Source organism: Cucurbita maxima, unplaced genomic scaffold (assembly GCF_002738345.1).
Source record: "Cucurbita maxima cultivar Rimu unplaced genomic scaffold, Cmax_1.0 Cma_Scf00076, whole genome shotgun sequence".
Classification (NCBI taxonomy): Eukaryota; Viridiplantae; Streptophyta; class Magnoliopsida; order Cucurbitales; family Cucurbitaceae; genus Cucurbita; species Cucurbita maxima.
Window position 1 is genome coordinate 404,432 of NW_019272092.1, and position 27,484 is coordinate 431,915.

Genomic DNA, 27,484 nt, shown 5'->3' on the forward strand with positions numbered 1-27,484 from the left:
CATACTCATGCCTTTTCTCCCACTTGCCCTAGATTACATAACTCGTAGTCCTAGACTCACTAGGTGCCCTTCAAACACTTTAGCCGTGATGGACTTTGTAAATAAATCAGCAATGTTGTGCTCTGAAGCTATCTGTGTGACAATCACATTTTCTCGTTGCACAATCTCCCTTATGAGATGATATTTGCTCTCAATATGTTTTCATCGCTTATGGCTTCTTGGTTCTTTTGAATTTTCAACTGCTCCACTGTTATCACAATAAAGAGTGACGGGAAGATGCATATTTGGAACGATCTCCAAATCAATTAAGAACTTTCTAAGCCATACAGATTCTTTNAGACTCACATGGAGGTAAAGAGTTGTCTTCTAACTCATTTAGAAGTCCTCTTTTAACCAATATCTCAATCCTATTGAGATTAATGTGGCCTAGTCTTAAGTTCCAAAGATAGGTATTAGGAGAAATCTTTTGTCATTTATTTTGAGTTTCAGCTATTTTAAACATCTCGGTATTTAAAATGGCTTTTGTTTTGCTCGGTTTTAACATATATAAGTTATTTTCTAGTTTTGCAGAACAAATATGAATACCTCTTTTACAAATGAACACTTCATTGATTTCAAAAGATACTTTATACAATTGTTCTAATAAACCAGAGATAGATATTAGATTTGTAGTCATTTCAGGAACAAAAAGTACATTATCTAATATAACGAATCTATCTCCAAAAAAACAACTTTAAATTTCCTACTGATCTTACTGAGACAACCTCTCTTGTTCCAACCCTGAGTGTTATCTCGCCGTCCACAAGCATTCTATAGGAGCTAGTTTCCTGGTAAAAAGAACAAATATGATTAGTCGCCCCTGAATCTAATATCCAAGTTGAGTTGTCATACTCTACTAAACATATTTCTACAACTAGTAAATCATATTTACCTTGTTGTGTCTTTTCGGCTTTCTTCTCAACAAGGTATTTTGGGCAGTTTCTCTTTCAGTGCTCATTTTCGTTGCAATGGAAACATTTTCCTTTAGTTGCTTTTTGAACCTTGTGTTTGCGGTTAGTAGAAATCTTATTTTTTCCTTTACCCTTCTTCTTCATCAAAACACTTTTAGAAGTTGAAGATCTAGACTTATTTTTGGAGGATGATCCTCGTAGTAATTTCTTGGAGATAGCAACATTTGTTTCTCCTATTTGTCCCTTGTTCATTAAGAGGGATCGATAAGTCTGTAGCTCATTGAGAAGAGTAGTCAAGTTATATTCTATTTTGTTCATTACCACATTTGTGCGGAACTGGAAGAAGCTCTTCGGAAGAGACATCATTATAAAACTGACTTGACTCTTCTCATGAATGACAACTTCATTTTCTTCTGCCACATTGAAATGGACCATCATGTCTAGGACATGTTCTCTAACTGAGATCCCTTCTTTCATTACGGCAGTTGTAAATGTATTTTATAGATTCATGTCTAAGGGAGAAGGACGGTTGTCCAAACATCCCTTTTAGAGATTCCATAATCTCTTTAGCAGTACCCATAACATCGTGTTTCTTAGCCAAAACATCAGATATGCTGGCTAGAATGTACACTCGAGCTTTGTCATTTCCCTTTATCCATCTGCCATACGCATCCCGAACTGTTCGGTTTGCATTTGAGTTGGGGTTTGGAGGATATTCCTCATTTAAAACAAACCTTAAATCATCAATTACCAGTATTATGTTTAGGTTTGATTTCCAAGTTGCGTAATTGTCGTCGTTTAATTTCTCAGAAGCGAGTAATTGTACTATTGAGTTTGTCATGCTGTGTGATACAAAGAAAATTCTATTAGTGATTTGACTTGATCCTATTTAATCAAATCAGTTTTAGCAAATGTAATAATGTACCAAAAAATTATTAATTTGCAACGATACTTTAGTGAGTTAGAGCAACTGCTACCGATGGGCAGTCAATCACTCATTCACTAAACCAAGACATTCTTGACTTTAAACACTAATCCAAGAATAACTCTTGTTCCGATAGTGTTTTTAGTTATCGCTATTTTGATCAAGAATATACTAACTCTTAGTAATTCTTCGTAAGTGTGACCCGCCATTTTTAGACCTCAGAGATTGGTCCTAACAATGTTATCGAATGAAAAAGCCGAAGTTGGGAACAGACCTAATAAATCCTATCCATTTCTGAAGTTTGTGTTGTTTCAATTCCCATGTTACGACCCTCCAAATGGGTAGTTGCTCTAGGGCAACATGCAGCTGGAACATGGGAATCTCACAGTGCAACCTAGTGGTGGAGACCATAGGAGGTGTTGATATACTTCCTTCTCCCACTTACTATAAAATACTTTCGGAATGGAGGATGCTCTTAGGGCGACGCAAGGCCGAGCATGAATCTCACGGTGTGAATTTTCTAGAGAGCGTAAAAGGAAAACGATGTATCTCATATATCTTTTTCCTCCCACTAAGTATTTTAGACGGTTGGGTATAATTATTACTTAGGTATATTCTGGCTAATTAAATATAACTTAAGTCTAGATGATTTTTCTAAAACCTATATCACTTAAGCATGCTCATAAAACTGGGCTCACTAAGCTCAAGTACTGGTCCGATCTCCTGGTAGTAGGTGTTCCGTAAACCGTCAACTTAAGTACCTCCAGCCTTTAGACAAGATCGTGTCATGTGAGCTTTCACGTAACCGCAATTTTGTAAGACATCGACCTATTTTAACTATTAAAATTGATCGTGCTTGGTTCTTAACCCTAAATGAGCATGCACTTATCTTTATTATAGATTTTAACGTCTATCTCGTTTTATGACGTTGAAAATAACCTATAACATGCATCTAACATGCTTTATATAACAATTATATAATCATTCATTCCATGCAATAATATAACAATTTATATCTATCACTCATGGAACCCTAAACATGCATACTATACATTATAACACTTATAACATACTTGGAATGCATGAAACATGCTTAGCCTATGGTGGGATTTTAAATCTATATGACATACTTTATGCATATGCCTTTTCTATTTAATTAAAACATACATTCATAATGCATAATTAATTAAACACGCTAAAGTGGATTGATTTTGGCATTTTAAAACAAACAATTAACTAAATTATTACATTAATAATTAAAAATAACTTGAACCGCTCCCGAGGATCACTAACTGGGCGAACCAACCCTTAAAAACGTTGAACCGGACTCCAAAGGCAGAAAAAACACCCAAACTGCAAATTTCATCTTCTTCTTCGGTTAAGCTTGCTATCTCTTCCATTTTCGATCAATTACAACCTAAAATAAACTCTAATAACTCCATAAAAATTACAGTCCTTTCTTCATTCATTAAAACCCATACACATTAGGCTTATTACAATAATTGTATCAAATGGAAGCATAAAAAAATGCCAAAACCAAAACAATCCACTTTAGCAACCACAAAATTTCATTCATGAAATGGTACCCACCATAATCAAATTAATGAAAATAAAGTGCCTAAAACTTCTCTGATACCAATTGAAGGTGTTAATATAACACATGCGGAAGCAATTTGGATCTTAGGCACTTTTAGAACATCAATTATAGTAAATAACTAGTATGTTCATAAGTATTAAAACTTAATGAGTTTGAATACTATCCTTTTCTAGTTTAAATTCCTCTTTCCTCACGAACCGGTTTCGAACCACCACTAGTGTCTTCTCCACTATTCTCCGGCCTTAGAACGGGATTGTGGGATCCGGTGAACGACTTAAACTTGGGAGGAATTTTGTATATATGAAGAGAGAGTTTGTGAGAGGTTATTCTCAAGGTTTTTCACCAACAAGAAGACCTTTAATGTATTATGATCACTCTATTTATAGAGTCATGTTTGCGTGTTCATGCAAATTTGAGATCATCAAATTTTGACACTCAAAATTTCACTCAAATGTTTTGGATTATGTGGCAAACATGCATGTTTGAGTTAACCAAATTTTGACACTTAAAATTCCACTCTAATTTGTGGGGTTTATTTGGCAAGTATGCAAGTTTGGTTAAACCAAATTTTGACATCTCAAAATTTGGCAAGTATGCAAGTTTGGTTAAACCAAATTTTGACACCTCAAAATTTCACTAACATGGATTTTTCCATAAAATGAAGTCAACATGTTGACTTTCTTCATTTTAATTAACAATCAATTTGAATTATTAATTTCAAATTAAAGTAATATTAAATGATCAATTAAACTATTTAATTAATATTTAATATTAATTCAAATGACAATCCCAATTAATTCCGACACATATTTTATTAAGGTATTAAATCTTATTTAAATATCTCAGACTCTCTCTTTTTTGTTTAATTCGTAAATAAAACAAAAATGTGGTTAAATATATCATATATATGTAGAGCATTCTCCCTAATTTGAATTCGAACACTTCAAACTCACTCGTCACACTGTTCTATGGTTTAGTCCGATATGAGCTAGCAGAGAGACCTAATGGACCAATAGATCATGGGCTCCAACGATCCAAGATTAACCGGTTAAACTCATTAACCTTGTTAACCAACATTCGTTAACTACTAGGACATTCCACTATAGCATAATAGTTGCACTCTCCTCACTATAGATATATTTCTGTCCATTTGATATAACCATGATTAGTAAGTCGATCCTTCACAGGTTGTTCGTAACTAGAGCTGGGTCAATTTACAGTTTTACCCCTATAGTTACTTCTTGTTTCTTATGTCTCACTAATCCTCTAATGACCAATTGGTTTGTGGTCCAACCAGTAAACCGGATCCCTCTCAGGCCAATGAGAGGGTGGGGCCCCTTGTTCAAGACTAGGAGTCAGTACTTAAGAGAACTATCTCTCTTTTATCCCTAAAAGTAGGTAGGAGCGAATTTCATCTTGCACCTCACGTCCCTATCCATTTACCCAATCTTACCCCTGAAATGGGAGGCCTATTAAATCGGCGAACTTGAGTCACTCTCACCCATGCAAATCTAAGGATAATTCCGAGAAACAGGAGTTCATGGTTAGCTCAGGATTAAGATCGAGTTACCTAGGTCATCGAATGAAAAGAAAATCAGTCTCAACAGTAAACGACATTATAAAGTGAGTGATTTTCTTCATGGTCCGATCTTATGCAATACTCATTGCATAGGACACCCTCACTCACATGTCTTCACATGTACAATTTTAGTGATCACATTGTTTATATCATATACAAAAGTGGGCCGCATCTATAGTGTCCCCAAAATAAGGTACTCCGCCTTAATCTTGTACTATAGATCATTTTGACTATATACTTGAACTTGATCAACTCTTATGTCTCTACATAAAGTTGAAGTAATCATACTATAGCCAGAGTGTTCTTAGTTTATTGGATGTAAATTAATGATTGTAAAGTTCACTTTATTCAATAACAATTTTTACTGAATAAACAACAATAATAACTTTATTGAAAATAGAATATGTTTTTGTTTACAAACTATGAGTTTTAGGACATAAGACCCAACATTGTTAACCTTCGTGGTCTTCTACGTAAATATTATTTGGAGGTTTAAAAATCGAACATGATAAGTTTCTTGACAAATTTGCATGTAGGCTCGTATTTAATTTTCGAGCTTCAACCATCTTCCTTTAAAGACGGACCAAATTGAGAAGTTGTGTTTGAGGCACCTTCAACACTTTATTTCATCACGAAGCTTTTGGATATTCTAATTTAGAAGGTGCAAAAGTAGGTTTGAAGGAAAATGGTTGACTATGGCTCTCAAATTTGGAAGAAATCAGACAGTAAGAAACCCAAAATCGCAGAGGCTATAACAACTCACAGTTGAAGGCTCGACTTGGCTCGATTCTTTCTCCAAATGAAAGCTCCTACTTCAGGCTTTATAGAGATAGCTTAAATCGATGTTAAAAAACTTCTAGATTTTCGTAAATTTTATAAAATTGATGCCATACATATTCTCTCTAATTACTGGGCAACTAAACTACATTTTAAATTTGGTTGTTGGATTTAATGAGTTGTCTCTTCTATAACATACTTAGAAGACCATTTGAATATGTCATGATTCAAAGATTTTATACAAAGTTACAAGGCCATTGTATTATTTCCAGATTTAACCAAGATTTCGGGTGGTAAATGATCAACATACCCCTATAAGAATTATAAAATGTTTTCAAGATTCTAAAAGACCTCAATGGTTAAATAAACTTTTTAAGAAACCCATTTATGACCTTAAGGGTAAGTATGCAAGATCACATGAGGAAATTAGAACGTGTTTAAGGTATGAACTCTAAAAAATTAGGAAGGTTTGAAATAAGGTTGAATGTTATATCTAAGTTATTCCAACATTAATACCCACACGAGATATGAAGCTTGAATCTACTTGATTTTTTTTAGTGGCCAGGACAACTTGGCAGAGTTAAGGTAGACCCTGCCATAGACACATGAGCTACTAAGTCAGGACTTCACGCTCCTCAACATTTGTTTTAGAGAGCAATATCTTTTTTCGTTAAGAGGAAATAATGGGCACACATGACGATATATTGAACATTAAGAGTTGATCCAGATAGTTATTAAAAAGAAAAAAAAACATGCATACATGTAGAAACAAGGGTTCCCTCAAGCATATGAACCAAGAAGGCAAGGTTAAAAGGTTTTCTCGGAGTTCGACATAGTTGTGTGAGTTAGAGTGATGTTGTTGGGCTCACTAATTTCCCATAGCTCAAGTAATTTTTATGAATTAGATATTTAACAAGGTTTCTAAACTTGTTTTATAATAGTGTTCATATCGATTATAGGAGGCTAATCAGAGACAAAAAAGATAACAAGATGAGCCCTTAAGCCAACTTGATACCTCTATGTAATGAGCGTTATACCAAACTCTCCGATGTAGAGTCTTGGTTAAACAAAAGTATTTTCCTTATACATTAAATATTATAGAATATGGTCTGGTGAACCATTTTAAAGGAGGAACAAATTGTAGTTTGTCTCGACTTATTTAGAGATATAAAGTTGTAAGTTTCCTAGCTTTGACAAGGTAGAAGGTTTGTTGAAAAGTTTTGAGTTTAACTCATTCAATGCATGCGATTACAACTCGCACTTACAATGAGTTTGTGAGAAGAGATTTCAAAAATTAAGGAATTTGCTGGCCTTAGTTATAGTATAAGGATGTACTAGATGATATATGAAGGTAAGTAAGATTTAATGATGTTATGAAGAGATGACTAGGTAGAGTATTAAGACAACTCAAAAAGTAAGTATCCAAATTCATATTTACCAAACGAACATGAGATTATTTTCCTCATCCTTAATGTGAATACCACACTAAATTACTGATACATAGTGAGTGAATCCCAAGTTGGTTAAGTTCTTCAACGTGGTAGGTCACATAGATAGTTGTTAAAGGATATGCCCAAACCGTTGGTTAGTGAATCTGATGGGTACTCAAAGGTTCAACAACTTAGAGATTAAGTCATGGAATTCTTTCCAGGTTTACATAAGATAAAAAAGGGCACACTACCATTCGAGTAGTGGTGGGCTGTTGCACTCACAAGCTTACACATGTACTTTGGATAAAGTCTCGACCCTATGGGATATACACAAAACTTTTTCATGTTTTAAAACTACGTTATTTCTTACTTTCTTGTTTTAAATTAAATGTGTAAGTCTATGACTTCATTTGAAAATGTATCATTTCAATGTCCGCATATGTTAATTAAGGCATGCATGTTTGACACCTCTAATTATGGTAAGAAATTAGGGGTGTTAATGTTGGTATCAGAGCCAGACACCGAATGGTGTACTGGGGAGAACGAATAACAGTGTATGCATTGATTTTCATTTAGTAATTAACAAATGCATTTTTAAATCTCACATTGGTTAGAGAGGGAAACAAATCATTATTTATAAGGGTGTGAAAACCTCTCCATAGCAAAAAACATTTTAAACCCTTGAGCAGAAGCCCCAAAGGAAAAGTCAAAATAGGAGAATATTTACTAGTGGTGGGCTTGGACGGTTACAAATGGTATTAGAGCCAGACATCGGGCGATGTGCTAGCGAGGATGCTTGGGCTTGAAAGGGGGTGGATTGTGAGATCCCACATTGATTGGAGAAAGTAACGAGTACCAACAAGAATACTGAGTCTCGAAAGAGGATGGATTGTGAGATCCCACAACAGTTGGAGAGGGGAACATTCTTTATAAGGGAGTGAAAATTTCTCTATGCGTTTCAAAAACGTAAGGTAATCTCGAAAACCCGAAGAAGACAATATCTGCTAGCGATGAGCTTGGGCTATTACAATTTGCAAAGCCACGAGCACGTGTCATCATACAACACACAATTATAACCAAATGATGGTAAGGCCACTTACTTGGTTAACCTTCGAAGCAGCTACAACCATTTGACGTTAGCTTAATGCTGGCCTCTAAATTTTAATTTTCCCTAAGAAGTCCAACAACCATAAATTAAAATTTCATTATGGAAATTAACTCACCTACTTTTGTATAAAGTAATTTAAACTTACTCATAAGTATATAAACTAACTAAACCTACCGGTGCATTAATAATTTAAACTCGATTCTAAAAATTTAACTAGGCAAAAGATAGTCATACTAATTTAAGCTTCTGAAAAGTTGAAAGAAGAAAGTGTCCGAACGTATCAAACCCAAGCCGGATCAGCCAAAATATTAACCTAGAGCCGTCAAAAAATGTATTTTTCGAATGACTTTAAACAGTTCAAGTGGGCTTATAAAATGAAGTGATTGACCTCCCTTTTACCATGGGACAATACCATTAATTCTCTTAATAACATCTTTTCATGATACGGGGTTACAACACTACGAACTTTAAATATAATGTTTTAAAATGAAGTGATTGGCTAGATTAGGAGCTATTGATCTGCAAGTTGCATAAAACCTTTGGTCCATTAGCTCAGTTTGTTAGAACGTCGCGCTAATTAAGTGCGAAGGTAGCATGTTTGCCACTTGGATGGGTCAATTTAATTAATTCTCAAAGATATCTTTAATGATATGGAGGTAAAGCACTACAAACTTTAAAAGATAACGACCTAAAGTTTTAAGTTTATTATGCATAAAATTATGTAACCTAAACTCGATTGACTGGTTTAGGAGCTACTACTCTGCAATGAGTATAAAACTTGTGGCCTATTAGATTAGTTGGTTAGAACGTCGTGTTAATAACATGAAGGTTGGATGGGCTAATTTCATGATGACTTGAAATTAAAGAGTTTTAAGTTTTATTATGCATAAAATTATGTAACCTAAACTCGATTGGCTATATTAGGAGCTACTACATGACACTTGCATGGTTAATTTCATTCCTTCTCAATAATGATATATTTAATGATACTAGATTTAAAAGATAATCACTTATAGTTTTAAGTTTATTATGCATAAAATTATGTAAGCGAAACTCGATTGACTGAATGAGGAGCTATCGATCTACAATGTTCATAAAACCTATGGCCTATTAGCTCAGTTTGTTAGAACGCGGGCTAATAATGTGAAGGTCGTTGGTTTGACGCCTGCATGGGCCGATTTCATTTCTTCTTAATAATATTTTTTCATGATACGGGGTTACAACATTACGAACTTTAAAGATACTGACTTAAAGTTTTAAGTTTATCATGCAAAAAGTTATGTAACCTAAACTCGATTGATTAAATTATGAGTTATCAATCTACAATGTGCATAAAACCTATGGCTTATTAGGTAAGTTGGTTAGAGCGATGTGCTAATATCGTGAAGGTTGCAGGTTTGACACCTCCATGTGCTAATTTCATTTATTTTTAATTAGATCTTTTCATGATACGAGTTAAAACACTATGAACTTTAAAAGATAATGACTTTTTTAAGTTTATTATGCATAAAGTTATGCAAACGAAACTCGATTGACTGCATTAGGAGCTAACGATCTATAATGTGCATAAAACTTATGCCCAATTAGCTCAGTTGGTTAGATTGTTGTGTTAATAACGTGAAGGTTGTAGATTCGACAAATTACATAGGCCAAATTTTATTAATTCATAATAATATCTTTTCATGATACGGGGTTACAACACTACGAACTGTAAACCGATAAGACCTGCGAGGTAACCTTTCTCATTCACAATTTTTCTTTAGTCGTTCGATATGTTCTTCTACGAAGAATGAAATTCGAAGATTTTTTAGGGTCCTTTTAGGAACAAGGAGGTAAATGAACTTATTTTGGCCGTTCGATATGTTCTTATACGAAGGATGAAATTTGAGGATTTATGAGGGTCCTTTTAGGAACAAGAAGGAGGTAAATGAACTTATTTTGGCTGTTTGATATGTTCTTCTACGAAGGATGAAATTCGAGGATTTCTGAGGGTCCTTTCGGGAACAAGGAGGTAAATGAACTGACTTTAAAGGCCAGATTCAGTATGGCGACTCTCAGGAGAGAAAAATTTCCGACAAGCCACATGTCAACTTGTTGGAGGGAAAGCGCGTTAGACAGCCTGAGGGACGTGTATTGACGATTGGGTGGAATAACGCGTTATGCGCATTGTCAGGAGAAAATTTTCCGACAAGCCACGTGTCAACTTGTGGGACAAAAAGCGCGTCAGATAGACAGCAAGCCACGTGTCAACTTGCGGGAGGAAAAGCATGTCAGACAGCCTGAGGGACACGTATTGACGATGAATGGAATAACGAGTCACGCGTGTTATAAGGTGACGCGGCTCCACTCGATTTGCAACACGTGGTAGCTCTTCCAACCCATGCCCACATCTAACCCAGTTTGACTAGATAGATGTTCGACCCGATCAGTATGGTGCCAAGCTTCAATGTAAAGAATCTCACTTCCCAACGCACTCCTCCGGTTTTGAACCCACCACTCATCAGTAGCTCACCTCTATCACTCCACGCCTTCTTCAATTCTCTTCATAAGCTCACAAATTACCTTCTCATTCTCTTCCTTCTCCTGTTTGAGATAGAAACAACTCTCACTCAGCTTAGCCACTTTCTTTTCTAACCTTTCAATCTCCATTTCTAAAAGCTTTCTTTTCTTTTTTAATCTCTACTTTCTCCTTCAAAAGGCGCTCGTTCAGGAATTTCAACGTCTGCAACTGAGACTTCTCCACAAATTTATTAGCGGCAGATTTTGGTTGTTGCTCTAAATCTTTATTCTCCTTCTGATGATTTGGAAGTTTCTTTGGCTCGTTCGTGGATCGTGTGTTCAATCTAGATTCCTTCTTCGATTTTTTCGTCTCTAATATCGTGATTTTGCCAAATCTGCTGCGTATCCCCTCGTTTCCAATGGCTTCCACCGCTTCACAACTACGACCATCATCTTTTTCTTCGCCGTGTTCTTTCGCTTTCAGATCTTCATTTTGAGCCATCAAGAGAAGACCTTCGTTTGTTGCGTCATCCAAGGCTAGGTTGATTGTTTTTTCCACCTTTTTATCGACTCGACAATTGTTTGCAAAATGCCCCTCTGCCATAATTGTAACATTTGTCGAAGTTACAATCGTTCGCATAGTGACCATATTTGTGACATTTGTAACACTGAATGTTGGAGTAAATTGATTGGCTGCCTCTTCCTCGACTGCGTCCTCTTCCATGCAAATTTGCTTGGCTCGATTGTCCCTTCTTCTTACAGTATTCTTCATGACTGCTGCCTTGACAATCATGACCATTTTTACTACTTTCACGGCCAAAACCTCTACCTTCAAAATTTTGAAAGTAGAGTACCTTTTCATCTTTGATTGACGCCTTGTTTTGAAGTGCTTGATTGACTCCTTCATTTCGGTTGAGTTGTTGGTTAATGACCTTAAAATCATCTCCAAAACCCGCGTCTTGGCTAACATTTCTCCATTTTGGTTGAGTTGGTTTACCACAGTGTGTACATGCGTGACGTAGTCAAATACACTTTCTAACTTCTTTATCTTCATGCTCTCCAACTTGCCACGAAGAGTTTTGAGACGCACTTGTTTGACTCGGTCGATTCCTTTGAACACTTTTCCTAAAGTGTCCGACGCTTCTTTTGAAGTAGTTGCACTGACAAGCTTCTCAAAGCCCGACACGTCAACGGCTCGGAACTACATGTAAAGTGCCCCCTCATCCTTTGATCGCATCTCTTTTAATGCCTTGTTTTGTGCTGCTGTATAAACCATGGTATCTTTTGGTTCTTCTAACTCTTCTTCGACCACCTCCCATGCATCTTGAGAACCAAGAAAAGCTTTCATATGAATGCTCTAATTCTCGTAGTTTGTCTTCATTAGTCGCGGTAGCGACATTTGACCCGTCACATTCGCCATTGGCTTCATACAAATTTGTTAAACAAAACTAATAAATTTGTGAAATAAGTCTCACACACACTAACGATAGAAGGAGACAAAGAACACATTGTTTATCTGAAAAAACCTTCTATTGCTTCTCTATTTCTTTTCTTTTTTTTCTCTGCTCTACTTTACCATTTTACAATAGTCATAAAAAATATATTTACAAGGTCTTCTAAAACTAAATATAGACATAAGAATGTCATTATTTCCTAACCCATAAAAAGTCATTCTTCATATAAAGATTCTTGGACTTTCATCTTCAACCCTGTTGGCCTTTCCCTCTAAGACTGACTCTTGATTTAAAACCCACTAAAATTCTCCATAGGGAATCCGATCCCTGCCACTTCCTTGCGATGAATCCCTTACCCTGATCCCCACACAAATAAATAGAGAATTTCGTGGAAATGGAGAATGAAATAGATGGTGGGGATGATGACAGGGAATGGACATCTCTACCTTTGACCCCTGCACATGTCGTGTTTTATGGTTGTATGACATATACTATGTTATGTATATGATATGATATACGATATGTTGCATACAAGTTATGCTATGATATCATATACACTATTCTAGGACTATGAGGCATTAGAAAATCGTGTATTGTTTATTATTAAAAATATGAAATGAATCAAGTATTTATATCTCATAGGAATACTATGCTAGGAATAGATTGGAGGTATGACTAGCTTCCTAGCGCCATGAATATATGTCATGCTTTAATGTTATGGAACCTCATGCATTTTGTATACCACGTGCATCGAGGTACTTCTATATTATGTTTAGTACACCCTATGCCTATGAAACATTAGAAAAACCATGTATTGTTAATCATGAACAATATGATAAGAATCAAGTATGTATGTCTCATAGGAACGTTATGTCGTGTTTTAATGTTAGGGATCTCATGCATTTTATATGGGAGGTGCATCGAGATACTTCCCCATTATGATTAGTACAAACACATACCTTAAAATATTTATGTTCCGTATGATATTATGTTGGTCGTTTCCCTTCATGGTATTTGGTAGTGTGAGTGTGCACAAGCTCGACGAGGCAAACCCATAGAGTACTCTTATACCAACCCACCTGGTGGTCAATGTGCACATTCATGAGTCGTGTGTAGGGAACTACAACATATTCAACTCTGCTCGGACTGAAAAGCAAAGCCCAAGCCCATGCCACAATGTATTTATGAAAGGATACGTCCCACTATATTACACATTATTCATATTCCGACCCTAAGAGTGGGATTACTTACTGAGTATTTATTAAAGTACTCAAACCACATGCTACTCTTATTTTAAAGTAAAGGTAAGATACCCATTTACGGATGAGAACGTTGCGTTCAAGGCCAAGAAACCAAAGTTAGGGTAGTTGCATTCATGTTATTTTTAGTGATCCTTAGGTTAGATCAGGGCATTGCTTTATTTTTATTTAAACTAAAGTTATCTGTTTTCCACTATGTTGTTCATAACAATATTGTTTTAATGAGTTCATTATGAACATTTAAGTCCATAGCACCATTTATGAAATGTTGTAAATGAATTCTTTCATGCATAGTAGTAATGTCATGTATGTCGTGCCGATATTTTTTAATAGGAAAATAGAGTAGTTGGTTATAAGAACCATGAATAAAAAGGGATAAAAATCTGTGTCCTCTAACAAGTGTAAATATTTTTTACAGATTATCAAGAAGGAGGTAAATGAACATATTTTGGCCGTTCGATATGTTCTTTTACGAAAGATGAAATTCGAGTATTTCTCATTTCACGAACAAGGAGGTAAATGAACTCACTTTGAAGGCCAGATTCAGTATTTCGACTCTCATGAGAGAAAAATTTTCGTCAAGCCACGTGTCAACTTGTTGGGAAGGAAAGCGCGTGAGACAGCCGGCAAGCCACGTGTCAACTTGCAGGAGGGAAAGCGTGTCAGACAGCCTGAGGGACACGTATTGACGATTGGGTGGAATAACGCGTCAGGCGCATTGTTAGGCAAGAAAGTCAATGGCCTATTAGCTTAGTTGGTTAAAGCGTTGTGCAAATAACGTGGAGGTCACAAGTTTGACACTTGAATGGACCAATTTCATTCATTTTTAATTATATCTTTTCAAGATACGAGTTAAAACACTACGAACTTTAGAAGATAATGACTTTTTTAAGTTTATTATGCATAAAGTTATGTAAACAAAACTCGATTGGCAGTATTAAGAGCTAACGACCTATAAGGTGCATAAAACCTATGCCCAATTAGCTCAGTTGTAAGATTATTGTTTTAAAAACGTGGACGTCGTAGGTTCGACAATTCCATAGAACAAGTTTTTTTAATTCTTCATAATATCTTTTCATGATACGGGGTTACAACAGTACGAACTTTAAACCGATGATACGGCCGTTCAAAATTTTCTTTAGATCTGAGTCGTTCGATATGTTCTTACATGAAGGATGAAATTCGAGGATTTCTGAGAGTCATTTCAGGAACAAGAAGGAGGTAAATGAACTTATTTTGGCCGTTCGATATGTTCTTTTACGAAAGATGAAATTCGAGTATTTCTCAGAAGCTTTTCACGAACAAGGAGGTAAATGAACTCACTTTGAAGGCCAGATTCAGTATTGCGACTCTCACGAGAGAAAAGTTCTCGGCAAGCCACGTGTCAACTTGTGGGAAGGAAAGCGCGTGAGAAAGCCGGCAAGCCAAGTGTCAACTTGCCGAAGGGAAATCGTGTCAGACAGCCTGCCAAGTGCATTGTCAAGCAAGAAAACCTATGGCCTATTAGCTCAGTTGGTTAAAGCGTCGTGCTAATAACGCGAAGGTCGCAGGTTTGAGACCTGCATGGGCCAATTTTCCACATTTTTAATTATTAATTATATCTTTTCATTATACGAGTTAAAACACTGCGATTTTTAGAAGATAATGACTTTTTTAAGTTTATTATGCATAAAGTTAAGTAAACGAAACTCGATTGGCTGGATTAGCAGCTAACGATCTATAATGTGCATAAAATCTTTGCCCAATTAGCTCCGTTGTAAGATTATCGTGATAAAAACGTGGAGGTCGTCAGTTCGACAATTACATAGGCCTAGTTTTATTAATTCTTAATAATATATTTACATGATACGGGGTAACAACACTACGAACTTTAAACCGATGATACGGCCGTTCACAGTTTTTCTTTAGAGGGTTTATGAGAGTCATTTCAGGAACAAGAAGTTGGTTAATGAACTAGTTTTGGCCGTTCGATATGTTCTTGTTGGTAAATGAACTAGTTTTGGCTGTTCGATATGTTCTTTTATGAAAGATAAAATTTTAGGATTTCTTAGAGTCTTTTCACGAACAAGGAGGAACAAAAAGTTGGTAAATCAAGAAGTTGGTAAATGGACTAGTTTTGGCCGTTCGATATGTTCTTGTTGGTAAATGAACTAGTTTTGGCTGTTCGATATGTTCTTTTATGAAATATGAAATTTGAGGATTTCTTAGAGTCTTTTCACGAACAAGGAGGTAAATGAACTCACTTTGAAGGCCAAATTCAGTATTTCGACTCTCATGAGAGAAAATTTTTCGTCAAGCCACGTGTCAACTTGTGGGGAAGGAAAGCGCGTGAGACAGCAGGCAAGCCACGTGTCAACTTGCGGGAGGGAAAGCGTGTCAGACAGCCTGAGGGACACGTATTGACGATTGGGTGGAATAACGCGTCAGGCGCATTGTTAGGCAAGAAAGTCAATGGCCTATTAGCTTAGTTGGTTAAAGCGTTGTGCAAATAACGTGGAGGTCGCAAGTTTGACACTTGAATGGACCAATTTCATTCATTTTTAATTATATCTTTTCAAGATACGAGTTAAAACACTACGAACTTTAGAAGATAATGACTTTTTTAAGTTTATTATGCATAAAGTTATGTAAACAAAACTCGATTGGCAGTATTAAGAGCTAACGACCTATAAGGTGCATAAAACCTATGCCCAATTAGCTCAGTTGTAAGATTATTGTTTTAAAAACGTGGACGTCGTAGGTTCGACAATTCCATAGAACAAGTTTTTTTAATTCTTCATAATATCTTTTCATGATACAGGGTTACAACAGTACGAACTTTAAACCGATGATACGGCCGTTCAAAATTTTCTTTAGATCTGAGTCGTTCGATATGTTCTTACATGAAGGATGAAATTCGAGGATTTCTGAGAGTCATTTCAGGAACAAGAAGGAGGTAAATGAACTTATTTTGGCCGTTCGATATGTTCTTTTACGAAAGATGAAATTCGAGTATTTCTCAGAGTCTTTTCACGAACAAGGAGGTAAATGAACTCACTTTGAAGGCCAGATTCAGTATTGCGACTCTCATGAGAGAAAATTTTTCGGCAAGCCACGTGTCAACTTGTGGGAAGGAAAGCGCGTGAGAAAGCCGGCAAGCCAAGTGTCAACTTGCCGGAGGGAAAGCGTGTCAGACAGCCTGAGGGACACGTCTTAACGATAGGGTAGAATAACACGTCAAGTGCATTGTCAGGCGAGAAAATCTATGGCCTATTAGCTCAGTTGGTTAGAGCGTCGTGCTAATAACGCGAAGGTCGCAGGTTCGAGACCTGCATGGGCCAATTTCCCTCATTTTTAATTATATCTTTTCATTATACGAGTTAAAACACTACGATTTTTAGAAGATAATGACTTTTTTAAGTTTATTATGCATAAAGTTACGTAAACGAAACTCGATTGGCTGGATTAGAAGCTAACGATCTATAATGTGCATAAAATCTTTGCCCAATTAGCTCAGTTGTAAGATTATCGTGTTAAAAACGTGGAGGTCGTAGGTTCGACAATTACATAGGCCTAGTTTTATTAATTATTCATAATATATTTACATGATACGGGGTTACAACACTACGAACTTTAAACCGATGATACGGCCGTTCACAGTTTTTCTTTAGAGGATTTATGAGAGTCATTTCAGGAACAAGAAGTTGGTAAATGAACTAGTTTTGGCCGTTCGATATGTTCTTTTATGAAAGATGAAATTTGAGGATTTCTTAGAGTCTTTTCACGAACAAGGAGAACAAGAAGTTGGTAAATGGACTAGTTTTGGCCGTTCGATATGTTCTTGTTGGTAAATGAACTAGTTTTGGCTGTTCGATATGTTCTTTTATGAAATATGAAATTTGAGGATTTCTTAGAGTCTTTTCACGAACAAGGAGGTAAATGAACTCACTTTGAAGGCCAAATTCAGTATTTCGACTCTCATGAGAGAAAATTTTTCGTCAAGCCACGTGTCAACTTGTGGGGAAGGAAAGCGCGTGAGACAGCAGGCAAGCCACGTGTCAACTTGCGGGAGGGAAAGCGTGTCAGACAGCCTGAGGGACACGTATTGACGATTGGGTGGAATAACGCGTCAGGCGCATTGTTAGGCAAGAAAGTCAATGGCCTATTAGCTTAGTTGGTTAAAGCGTTGTGCAAATAACGTGGAGGTCGCAAGTTTGACACTTGAATGGACCAATTTCATTCATTTTTAATTATATCTTTTCAAGATACGAGTTAAAACACTACGAACTTTAGAAGATAATGACTTTTTTAAGTTTATTATGCATAAAGTTATGTAAACAAAACTCGATTGGCAGTATTAAGAGCTAACGACCTATAAGGTGCATAAAACCTATGCCCAATTAGCTCAGTTGTAAGATTATTGTTTTAAAAACGTGGACGTCGTAGGTTCGACAATTCCATAGAACAAGTTTTTTTAATTCTTCATAATATCTTTTCATGATACAGGGTTACAACAGTACGAACTTTAAACCGATGATACGGCCGTTCAAAATTTTCTTTAGATCTGAGTCGTTCGATATGTTCTTACATGAAGGATGAAATTCGAGGATTTCTGAGAGTCATTTCAGGAACAAGAAGGAGGTAAATGAACTTATTTTGGCCGTTCGATATGTTCTTTTACGAAAGATGAAATTCGAGTATTTCTCAGAGTCTTTTCACTAACAAGGAGGTAAATGAACTCACTTTGAAGGCCATATTCAGTATTGCGACTCTCATGAGAGAAAAATTTTCTGCAAGCCACGTGTCAACTTGTGGGAAGGAAAGCGCGTGAGAAAGCCGGCAAGCCAAGTGTCAACTTGCTGGAGGGAAAGCGTGTCAGACAGCTTGAGGGACACGTCTTAACGATAGGGTAGAATAACACGTCAAGTGCATTGTCAGGCGAGAAAATTTATGGCCTATTAGCTCAGTTGGTTAGAGCGTCGTGCTAATAACGCGAAGGTCGCAGGTTCGAGACCACCTACAAGGGCCAGTTTCCCTCATTTTTAATTATATATTTTCATTATACGAGTTAAAACACTACGATTTTTAGAAGATAATGACTTTTTTAGTTTATTATGCATAAAGTTACGTAAACGAAACTCGATTGGCTGGATTAGCAGCTAACGATCTATAATGTGCATAAAATCTTTGCCCAATTAGCTCAGTTGTAAGATTATCGTGATAAAAACGTGGAGGTCGTAGGTTCGACAATTACATAGGCCTAGTTTTATTAATTCTTAATAATATATTTACATGATACGGGGTTACAACACTACGAACTTTAAACCGATGATACGGTCGTTCACAGTTTTTCTTTAGAGGGTTTATGAGAGTCATTTCAGGAACAAGAAGTTGGTTAATGAACTAGTTTTGGCCGTTCGATATGTTCTTGTTGGTAAATGAACTAGTTTTGGCTGTTCCATATGTTCTTTTATGAAAGATAAAATTTTAGGATTTCTTAGAGTCTTTTCACGAACAAGGAGGAACAAAAAGTTCGTAAATCAAGAAGTTGGTAAATGGACTAGTTTTGGCCGTTTGATATGTTCTTGTTGGTAAATGAACTAGTTTTGGCTGTTCGATATGTTCTTTTATGAAATATGAAATTTCAGGATTTCTTAGAGTCTTTTCACGAACAAGGAGGTAAATGAACTCACTTTGAAGGCCAGATTCAGTATTTCGACTGTCATGAGAGAAAAATTTTCGTCAAGCCACGTGTCAACTTGTTGGGAAGGAAAGCGCGTGAGACAGCCGGCAAGCCACGTGTCAACTTGCAGGAGGGAAAGCGTGTCAGACAGCCTGAGGGACACGTATTGACGATTGGGTGGAAGAACGCGTCAGGCACATTGTTAGGCAAGAAAGTCAATGGCCTATTAGCTTAGTTGGTTAAAGCGTTGTGCAAATAACGTGGAGGTCGCAAGTTTGACACTTGAATGGACCAATTTCATTCATTTTTAATTATATCTTTTCAAGATACGAGTTAAAACACTACGAACTTTAGAAGATAATGACTTTTTTAAGTTTATTATGCATAAAGTTATGTAAACAAAACTCGATTGGCAGTATTAAGAGCTAACGACCTATAAGGTGCATAAAACCTATGCCCAATTAGCTCAGTTGTAAGATTATTGTTTTAAAAACGTGGACGTCGTAGGTTCGACAATTCCATAGAACAAGTTTTTTTAATTCTTCATAATATCTTTTCATGATACGGGGTTACAACAGTACGAACTTTAAACCGATGATACGGCCGTTCAAAATTTTCTTTAGATCTGAGTCGTTCGATATGTTCTTACATGAAGGATGAAATTCGAGGATTTCTGAGAGTCATTTCAGGAACAAGAAGGAGGTAAATGAACTTATTTTGGCCGTTCGATATGTTCTTTTACGAAAGATGAAATTCGAGTATTTCTCAGAGTCTTTTCACGAACAAGGAGGTAAATGAACTCACTTTGAAGGCCAGATTCAGTATTGCGACTCTCACGAGAGAAAAGTTCTCGGCAAGCCACGTGTCAACTTGTGAAAAGGAAAGCGCGTGAGAAAGCCGGCAAGCCAAGTGTCAACTTGCCGAAGGGAAATCGTGTCAGACAGCCTGCGGGACACGTCTTAACGATAGGGTAGAATAACACGTCAAGTGCATTGTCAGGCAAGAAAACCTATGGCCTATTAGCTCAGTTGGTTAAAGCGTCGTGCTAATAACGCGAAGGTCGTAGGTTTGAGACCTGCATGGGGCCAATTTTCCACATTTTTAATTATATCTTTTCATTATACGAGTTAAAACACTGCGATTTTTAGAAGATAATGACTTTTTTAAGTTTATTATGCATAAAGTTACGTAAACGAAACTCGATTGGCTGGATTAGCAGCTAACGATCTATAATGTGCATAAAATCTTTGCCCAATTAGCTCAGTTGTAAGATTATCGTGATAAAAACGTGGAGGTCGTCAGTTCGACAATTACATAAGCCTAGTTTTATTAATTCTTAATAATATATTTACATGATACGGGGTAACAACACTACGAACTTTAAACCGATGATACGGCCGTTCACAGTTTTTCTTTAGAGGGTCTATGAGAGTCATTTCAGGAACAAGAAGTTGGTAAATGAACTAGTTTTGGCCGTTCGATATGTTCTTGTTGGTAAATGAACTAGTTTTGGCTGTTCGATATGTTCTTTTATGAAAGATGAAATTTGAGGATTTCTTAGAGTCTTTTCACGAACAAGGAGGAACAAGAATATGGTAAATCAAGAAGTTGGTAAATGGACTAGTTTTGGCCGTTCGATATGTTCTTGTTGGTAAATGAACTAGTTTTGGCTGTTCGATATGTTCTTTTATGAAATATGAAATTTGAGGATTTTTTAGAGTCATTTCACGAACAAGGAGGTAAATGAACTCACTTTGAAGGCCAGATTCAGTATTTCGACTCTCATGAGAGAAAAATTTTCGTCAAGCCACGTGTCAACTTGTTGGGAAGGAAAGCGCGTGAGACAGCTGGCAAGCCACGTGTCAACTTGCGGGATGGAAAGCGTGTCAGACAGCCTGAGGGACACGTATTGACGATTGGGTGGAATAACGCGTCAGGCACATTGTTAGGCAAGAAAGTCAATGGCGTATTAGCTTAGTTGGTTAAAGCGTTGTGCAAATAACGTGGAGGTCGCAAGTTTGACACTTGAATGGACCAATTTCATTCATTTTTAATTATATCTTTTCAAGATACGAGTTAAAACACTACGAACTTTAGAAGATAATGACTTTTTTAAGTTTATTATTCATAAAGTTATGTAAACAAAACTCGATTGGCAGTATTAAGAGCTAACGACCTATAAGGTGCATAAAACCTATGCCTAATTAGCTCAGTTGTAAGATTATTGTTTTAAAAACGTGGACGTCGTAGGTTCGACAATTCCATAGAACAAGTTTTTTTAATTCTTCATAATATCTTTTCATGATACGGGGTTACAACAGTACAAACTCATAGAACAAGTTTTTTTAATTCTTCATAATATCTTTTCATGATACGGGGTTACAACAGTACAAACTTTAAACCGAAGTTTTTTTAATTCTTCATAATATCTTTTCATGATACGGGGTTACAACAGTACAAACTTTAAACCGATGATACGGCCGTTCAAAATTTTCTTTAGATCTGAGCCGTTCGATATGTTCTTACATGAAGGATGAAATTCGAGGATTTCTGAGAGTCATTTCAGGAACAAGAAGGAGGTAAATGNATATGTTCTTTTATGAAATATGAAATTTGAAGATTTTTTAGAGTCTTTTCACGAACAAGGAGGTAAATGAACTCACATTGAAGGCCAGATTCAGTATTTCGACTCTCATGAGAGAAAATTTTTCGTCTAGCCACGTGTCAACTTGTTGGGAAGGAAATCAGTATTTCGACTCTCATGAGAGAAAATTTTTCGTCTAGCCACGTGTCAACTTGTTGGGAAGGAAAGAGCGTGAGACAGCAGGCAAGCCACGTGTCAACTTGCGGGAGGGAAAGCGTGTCAGACAGCCTGAGGGACACGTATTGATGATTGGGTGGAATAACGCGTCAGGCGCATTGTTAGGCAAGAAAGTCAATGGCCTATTAGCTTAGTTGGTTAAAGTGTTGTGCAAATAACGTGGAGGTCGCAAGTTTGACACTTGAATGGACCAATTTCATTCATTTTTAATTATATCTTTTCAAGATACGAGTTAAAACACTACGAACTTTAGAAGATAATGACTTTTTTAAGTTTATTATTCATAAAGTTATGTAAACAAAACTCGATTGGCAGTATTAAGAGCTAACGACCTATAAGGTGCATAAAACCTATGCCTAATTAGCTCAGTTGTAAGATTATTGTTTTAAAAACGTGGACGTCGTAGGTTCGACAATTCCATAGAACAAGTTTTTTTAATTCTTCATAATATCTTTTCATGATACGGGGTTACAACAGTACAAACTTTAAACCGATGATACGGCCGTTCAAAATTTTCTTTAGATCTGAGCCGTTCGATATGTTCTTACATGAAGGATGAAATTCGAGGATTTCTGAGAGTCATTTCAGGAACAAGGAGGTAAATTAACTTATTTTGGCCGTTCGATATGTTCTTTTACGAAAGATGAAATTCGAGTATTTCTCAGAGTCTTTTCACTAACAAGGAGGTAAATGAACTCACTTTGAAGGCCAGATTCAGTATTGCGACTCTCACGAGAGAAAAGTTCTCGGCAAGCCACGTGTCAACTTGTGGGAAGGAAAGCGCGTGAGAAAGCTGGCAAGCCAAGTGTCAACTTGCCGGAGGGAAATCGTGTCAGACAGCCTGAGGGACACGTCTTAACGATAGGGTAGAATAAAAAGTCAAGTGCATTGTCAGGCAAGAAAACCTATGGCCTATTAGCTCAGTTGGTTAAAGCGTCATGCTAATAACGCGAAGGTCGCAGGTTTGAGACCTGCATGGGCCAATTTTCCACATTTTTAATTATATCTTTTCATTATATGAGTTAAAACACTGCGATTTTTAGAAGATAATGACTTTTTTAAGTTTATTATGCATAAAGTTACGTAAACGAAACTCGATTGGCTGGATTAGCAGCTAACGATCTATAATGTGCATAAAATCTTTGCCCAATTAGCTCAGTTGTAAGATTATCCTGATAAAAACGTGGAGGTCGTCAGTTCGACAATTACATAGGCCTAGTTTTATTAATTCTTAATAATATATTTACATGATACGGGGTAACAACACTACGAACTTTAAACCGATGATACGGCCGTTCACAGTTTTTCTTTAGAGGGTTTATGAGAGTCATTTCAGGAACAAGAAGTTGGTAAATGAACTAGTTTTGGCCGTTCGATATGTTCTTGTTGGTAAATGAACTAGTTTTGGCTGTTCGATATGTTCTTTTATGAAAGATGAAATTTGAGGATTTCTTAGAGTCTTTTCACGAACAAGGAGGAACAAGAAGTTGGTAAATCAAGAAGTTGGTAAATGGACTAGTTTTGGCCGTTCGATATGTTCTTGTTGGTAAATGAACTAGTTTTGGCTGTTCGATATGTTCTTTTATGAAATATGAAATTTGAGGATTTCTTAGAGTCTTTTCACGAACAAGGAGGTAAATGAACTCACTTTGAAGGCCAGATTCAGTATTTCGACTCTCATGAGAGAAAATTTTTCGTCAAGCCACGTGTCAACTTGTGGGGAAGGAAAGCGCGTGAGACAGCAGGCAAGCCACGTGTCAACTTGCGGGAGGGAAAGCGTGTCAGACAGCCTGAGGGACACGTATTGACGATTGGGTGGAATAACGCGTCAGGCGCATTGTTAGGCAAGAAAGTCAATGGCCTATTAGCTTAGTTGGTTAAAGCGTTGTGCAAATAACGTGGAGGTCGCAAGTTTGACACTTGAATGGACCAATTTCATTCATTTTTAATTATATCTTTTCAAGATACGAGTTAAAACACTACGAACTTTAGAAGATAATGACTTTTTTAAGTTTATTATGCATAAAGTTACGTAAACGAAACTCGATTGGCTGGATTAGCAGCTAACGATCTATAATGTGCATAAAATCTTTGCCCAATTAGCTCAGTTGTAAGATTATCCTGATAAAAACGTGGAGGTCGTCAGTTCGACAATTACATAGGCCTAGTTTTATTAATTCTTAATAATATATTTACATGATACGGGGTAACAACACTACGAACTTTAAACCGATGATACGGCCATTCACAGTTTTTCTTTAGAGGGTTTATGAGAGTCATTTCAGGAACAAGAAGTTGGTAAATGAACTAGTTTTGGCCGTTCGATATGTTCTTGTTGGTAAATGAACTAGTTTTGGCCGTTCGATATGTTCTTTTACGAAAGATGAAATTCGAGTATTTCTCAGAGTCCTTTCACGAACAAGGAGGTAAATGAACTCACTTTGAAGGCGAGATTCAGTATTGCGACTCTCACGAGAGAAAATTTTTCGGCAAGCCACGTGTCAACTTGCAGGAGGGAAAGCGTGTCAGACAGCCTGAGGGACACGTCTTAACGATAGGGTAGAATAACACGTCAAGTGCATTGTCAGGCAAGAAAACCTATGGCCTATTAGCTCAGTTGGTTAGAGCGTCGTGCTAATAACGCGAAGGTCGCAGGTTCGAGACCACCTACAAGGGCCAGTTTCCCTCATTTTTAATTATATCTTTTCAAGATACGAGTTAAAACACTACGAACTTTAGAAGATAATGACTTTTTTAAGTGTATTATGCATAAAGTTACGTAAACGAAACTCGATTGGCCGTATTAAGAGCTAACGACCTATAAGGTGCATAAAACCTATGCCCAATTAGCTCAGTTGTAAGATTATTGTTTTAAAAACGTGGACGTCGTAGGTTCGACAATTCCATAGAACAAGTTTTTTTAATTCTTCATAATATCTTTTCATGATACGGGGTTACAACAGTACGAACTTTAAACCGATGATACGGCCGTTCAAAATTTTCTTTAGATCTGAGCCGTTCGATATGTTCTTACATGAAGGATGAAATTCGAGGATTTCTGAGAGTCATTTCAGGAACAAGAAGGAGGTAAATGAACTTATTTTGGTCGTTCGATATGTTCTTTTACGAAAGATGAAATTCGAGTATTTCTCAGAGTCCTTTCACGAACAAGGAGGTAAATGAACTCACTTTGAAGGCGAGATTCAGTATTGCGACTCTCACGAGAGAAAATTTTTCGGCAAGCCACGTGTCAACTTGCAGGAGGGAAAGCGTGTCAGACAGCCTGAGGGACACGTCTTAACGATAGGGTAGAATAACACGTCAAGTGCATTGTCAGGCAAGAAAACCTATGGCCTATTAGCTCAGTTGGTTAGAGCGTCGTGCTAATAACGCGAAGGTCGCAGGTTCGAGACCACCTACAAGGGCCAGTTTCCCTCATTTTTAATTATATCTTTTCAAGATACGAGTTAAAACACTACGAACTTTAGAAGATAATGACTTTTTTAAGTGTATTATGCATAAAGTTACGTAAACGAAACTCGATTGGCCGTATTAAGAGCTAACGACCTATAAGGTGCATAAAACCTATGCCCAATTAGCTCAGTTGTAAGATTATTGTTTTAAAAACGTGGACGTCGTAGGTTCGACAATTCCATAGAACAAGTTTTTTTAATTCTTCATAATATCTTTTCATGATACGGGGTTACAACAGTACGAACTTTAAACCGATGATACGGCCGTTCAAAATTTTCTTTAGATCTGAGCCGTTCGATATGTTCTTACATGAAGGATGAAATTCGAGGATTTCTGAGAGTCATTTCAGGAACAAGAAGGAGGTAAATGAACTTATTTTGGTCGTTCGATATGTTCTTTTACGAAAGATGAAATTCGAGTATTTCTCAGAGTCCTTTCACGAACAAGGAGGTAAATGAACTCACTTTGAAGGCGAGATTCAGTATTGCGACTCTCACGAGAGAAAATTTTTCGGCAAGCCACGTGTCAACTTGCAGGAGGGAAAGCGTGTCAGACAGCCTGAGGGACACGTCTTAACGATAGGGTAGAATAACACGTCAAGTGCATTGTCAGGCAAGAAAACCTATGGCCTATTAGCTCAGTTGGTTAGAGCGTCGTGCTAATAACGCGAAGGTCGCAGGTTCGAGACCACCTACAAGGGCCAGTTTCCCTCATTTTTAATTATATCTTTTCAAGATACGAGTTAAAACACTACGAACTTTAGAAGATAATGACTTTTTTAAGTGTATTATGCATAAAGTTACGTAAACGAAACTCGATTGGCCGTATTAAGAGCTAACGACCTATAAGGTGCATAAAACCTATGCCCAATTAGCTCAGTTGTAAGATTATTGTTTTAAAAACGTGGACGTCGTAGGTTCGACAATTCCATAGAACAAGTTTTTTTAATTCTTCATAATATCTTTTCATGATACGGGGTTACAACAGTACGAACTTTAAACCGATGATACGGCCGTTCAAAATTTTCTTTAGATCTGAGCCGTTCGATATGTTCTTACATGAAGGATGAAATTCGAGGATTTCTGAGAGTCATTTCAGGAACAAGAAGGAGGTAAATGAACTTATTTTGGTCGTTCGATATGTTCTTTTACGAAAGATGAAATTCGAGTATTTCTCAGAGTCCTTTCACGAACAAGGAGGTAAATGAACTCACTTTGAAGGCGAGATTCAGTATTGCGACTCTCACGAGAGAAAATTTTTCGGCAAGCCACGTGTCAACTTGCAGGAGGGAAAGCGTGTCAGACAGCCTGAGGGACACGTCTTAACGATAGGGTAGAATAACACGTCAAGTGCATTGTCAGGCAAGAAAACCTATGGCCTATTAGCTCAGTTGGTTAGAGCGTCGTGCTAATAACGCGAAGGTCGCAGGTTCGAGACCACCTACAAGGGCCAGTTTCCCTCATTTTTAATTATATCTTTTCAAGATACGAGTTAAAACACTACGAACTTTAGAAGATAATGACTTTTTTAAGTGTATTATGCATAAAGTTACGTAAACGAAACTCGATTGGCCGTATTAAGAGCTAACGACCTATAAGGTGCATAAAACCTATGCCCAATTAGCTCAGTTGTAAGATTATTGTTTTAAAAACGTGGACGTCGTAGGTTCGACAATTCCATAGAACAAGTTTTTTTAATTCTTCATAATATCTTTTCATGATACGGGGTTACAACAGTACGAACTTTAAACCGATGATACGGCCGTTCAAAATTTTCTTTAGATCTGAGCCGTTCGATATGTTCTTACATGAAGGATGAAATTCGAGGATTTCTGAGAGTCATTTCAGGAACAAGAAGGAGGTAAATGAACTTATTTTGGTCGTTCGATATGTTCTTTTACGAAAGATGAAATTCGAGTATTTCTCAGAGTCCTTTCACGAACAAGGAGG

General features: G+C 36.8%; 9 non-coding genes across 9 annotated transcripts; all 9 read left to right on the plus strand.

Annotated features, from left to right (window-relative positions):
- The first annotated feature begins 15,075 nt into the window (after positions 1–15,075).
- TRNAI-AAU lies at positions 15,076–15,149 on the plus strand. Its single transcript has one exon. It is a non-coding gene; the product is annotated as a tRNA-Ile (tRNA).
- A 1,675-nt stretch (positions 15,150–16,824) lies between these two features.
- TRNAI-AAU lies at positions 16,825–16,898 on the plus strand. Its single transcript has one exon. It is a non-coding gene; the product is annotated as a tRNA-Ile (tRNA).
- A 1,611-nt stretch (positions 16,899–18,509) lies between these two features.
- TRNAI-AAU lies at positions 18,510–18,586 on the plus strand. Its single transcript has one exon. It is a non-coding gene; the product is annotated as a tRNA-Ile (tRNA).
- Positions 18,587–20,253: 1,667 nt separating this feature from the next.
- TRNAI-AAU lies at positions 20,254–20,327 on the plus strand. The gene has a single exon. It is a non-coding gene; the product is annotated as a tRNA-Ile (tRNA).
- Positions 20,328–22,970: 2,643 nt separating this feature from the next.
- Positions 22,971–23,044, plus strand: TRNAI-AAU. The gene has a single exon. It is a non-coding gene; the product is annotated as a tRNA-Ile (tRNA).
- Positions 23,045–24,663: 1,619 nt separating this feature from the next.
- TRNAI-AAU lies at positions 24,664–24,740 on the plus strand. Its single transcript has one exon. It is a non-coding gene; the product is annotated as a tRNA-Ile (tRNA).
- A 672-nt stretch (positions 24,741–25,412) lies between these two features.
- Positions 25,413–25,489, plus strand: TRNAI-AAU. The gene has a single exon. It is a non-coding gene; the product is annotated as a tRNA-Ile (tRNA).
- Positions 25,490–26,161: 672 nt separating this feature from the next.
- Positions 26,162–26,238, plus strand: TRNAI-AAU. Its single transcript has one exon. It is a non-coding gene; the product is annotated as a tRNA-Ile (tRNA).
- Positions 26,239–26,910: 672 nt separating this feature from the next.
- TRNAI-AAU lies at positions 26,911–26,987 on the plus strand. The gene has a single exon. It is a non-coding gene; the product is annotated as a tRNA-Ile (tRNA).
- Positions 26,988–27,484: the final 497 nt, after the last annotated feature.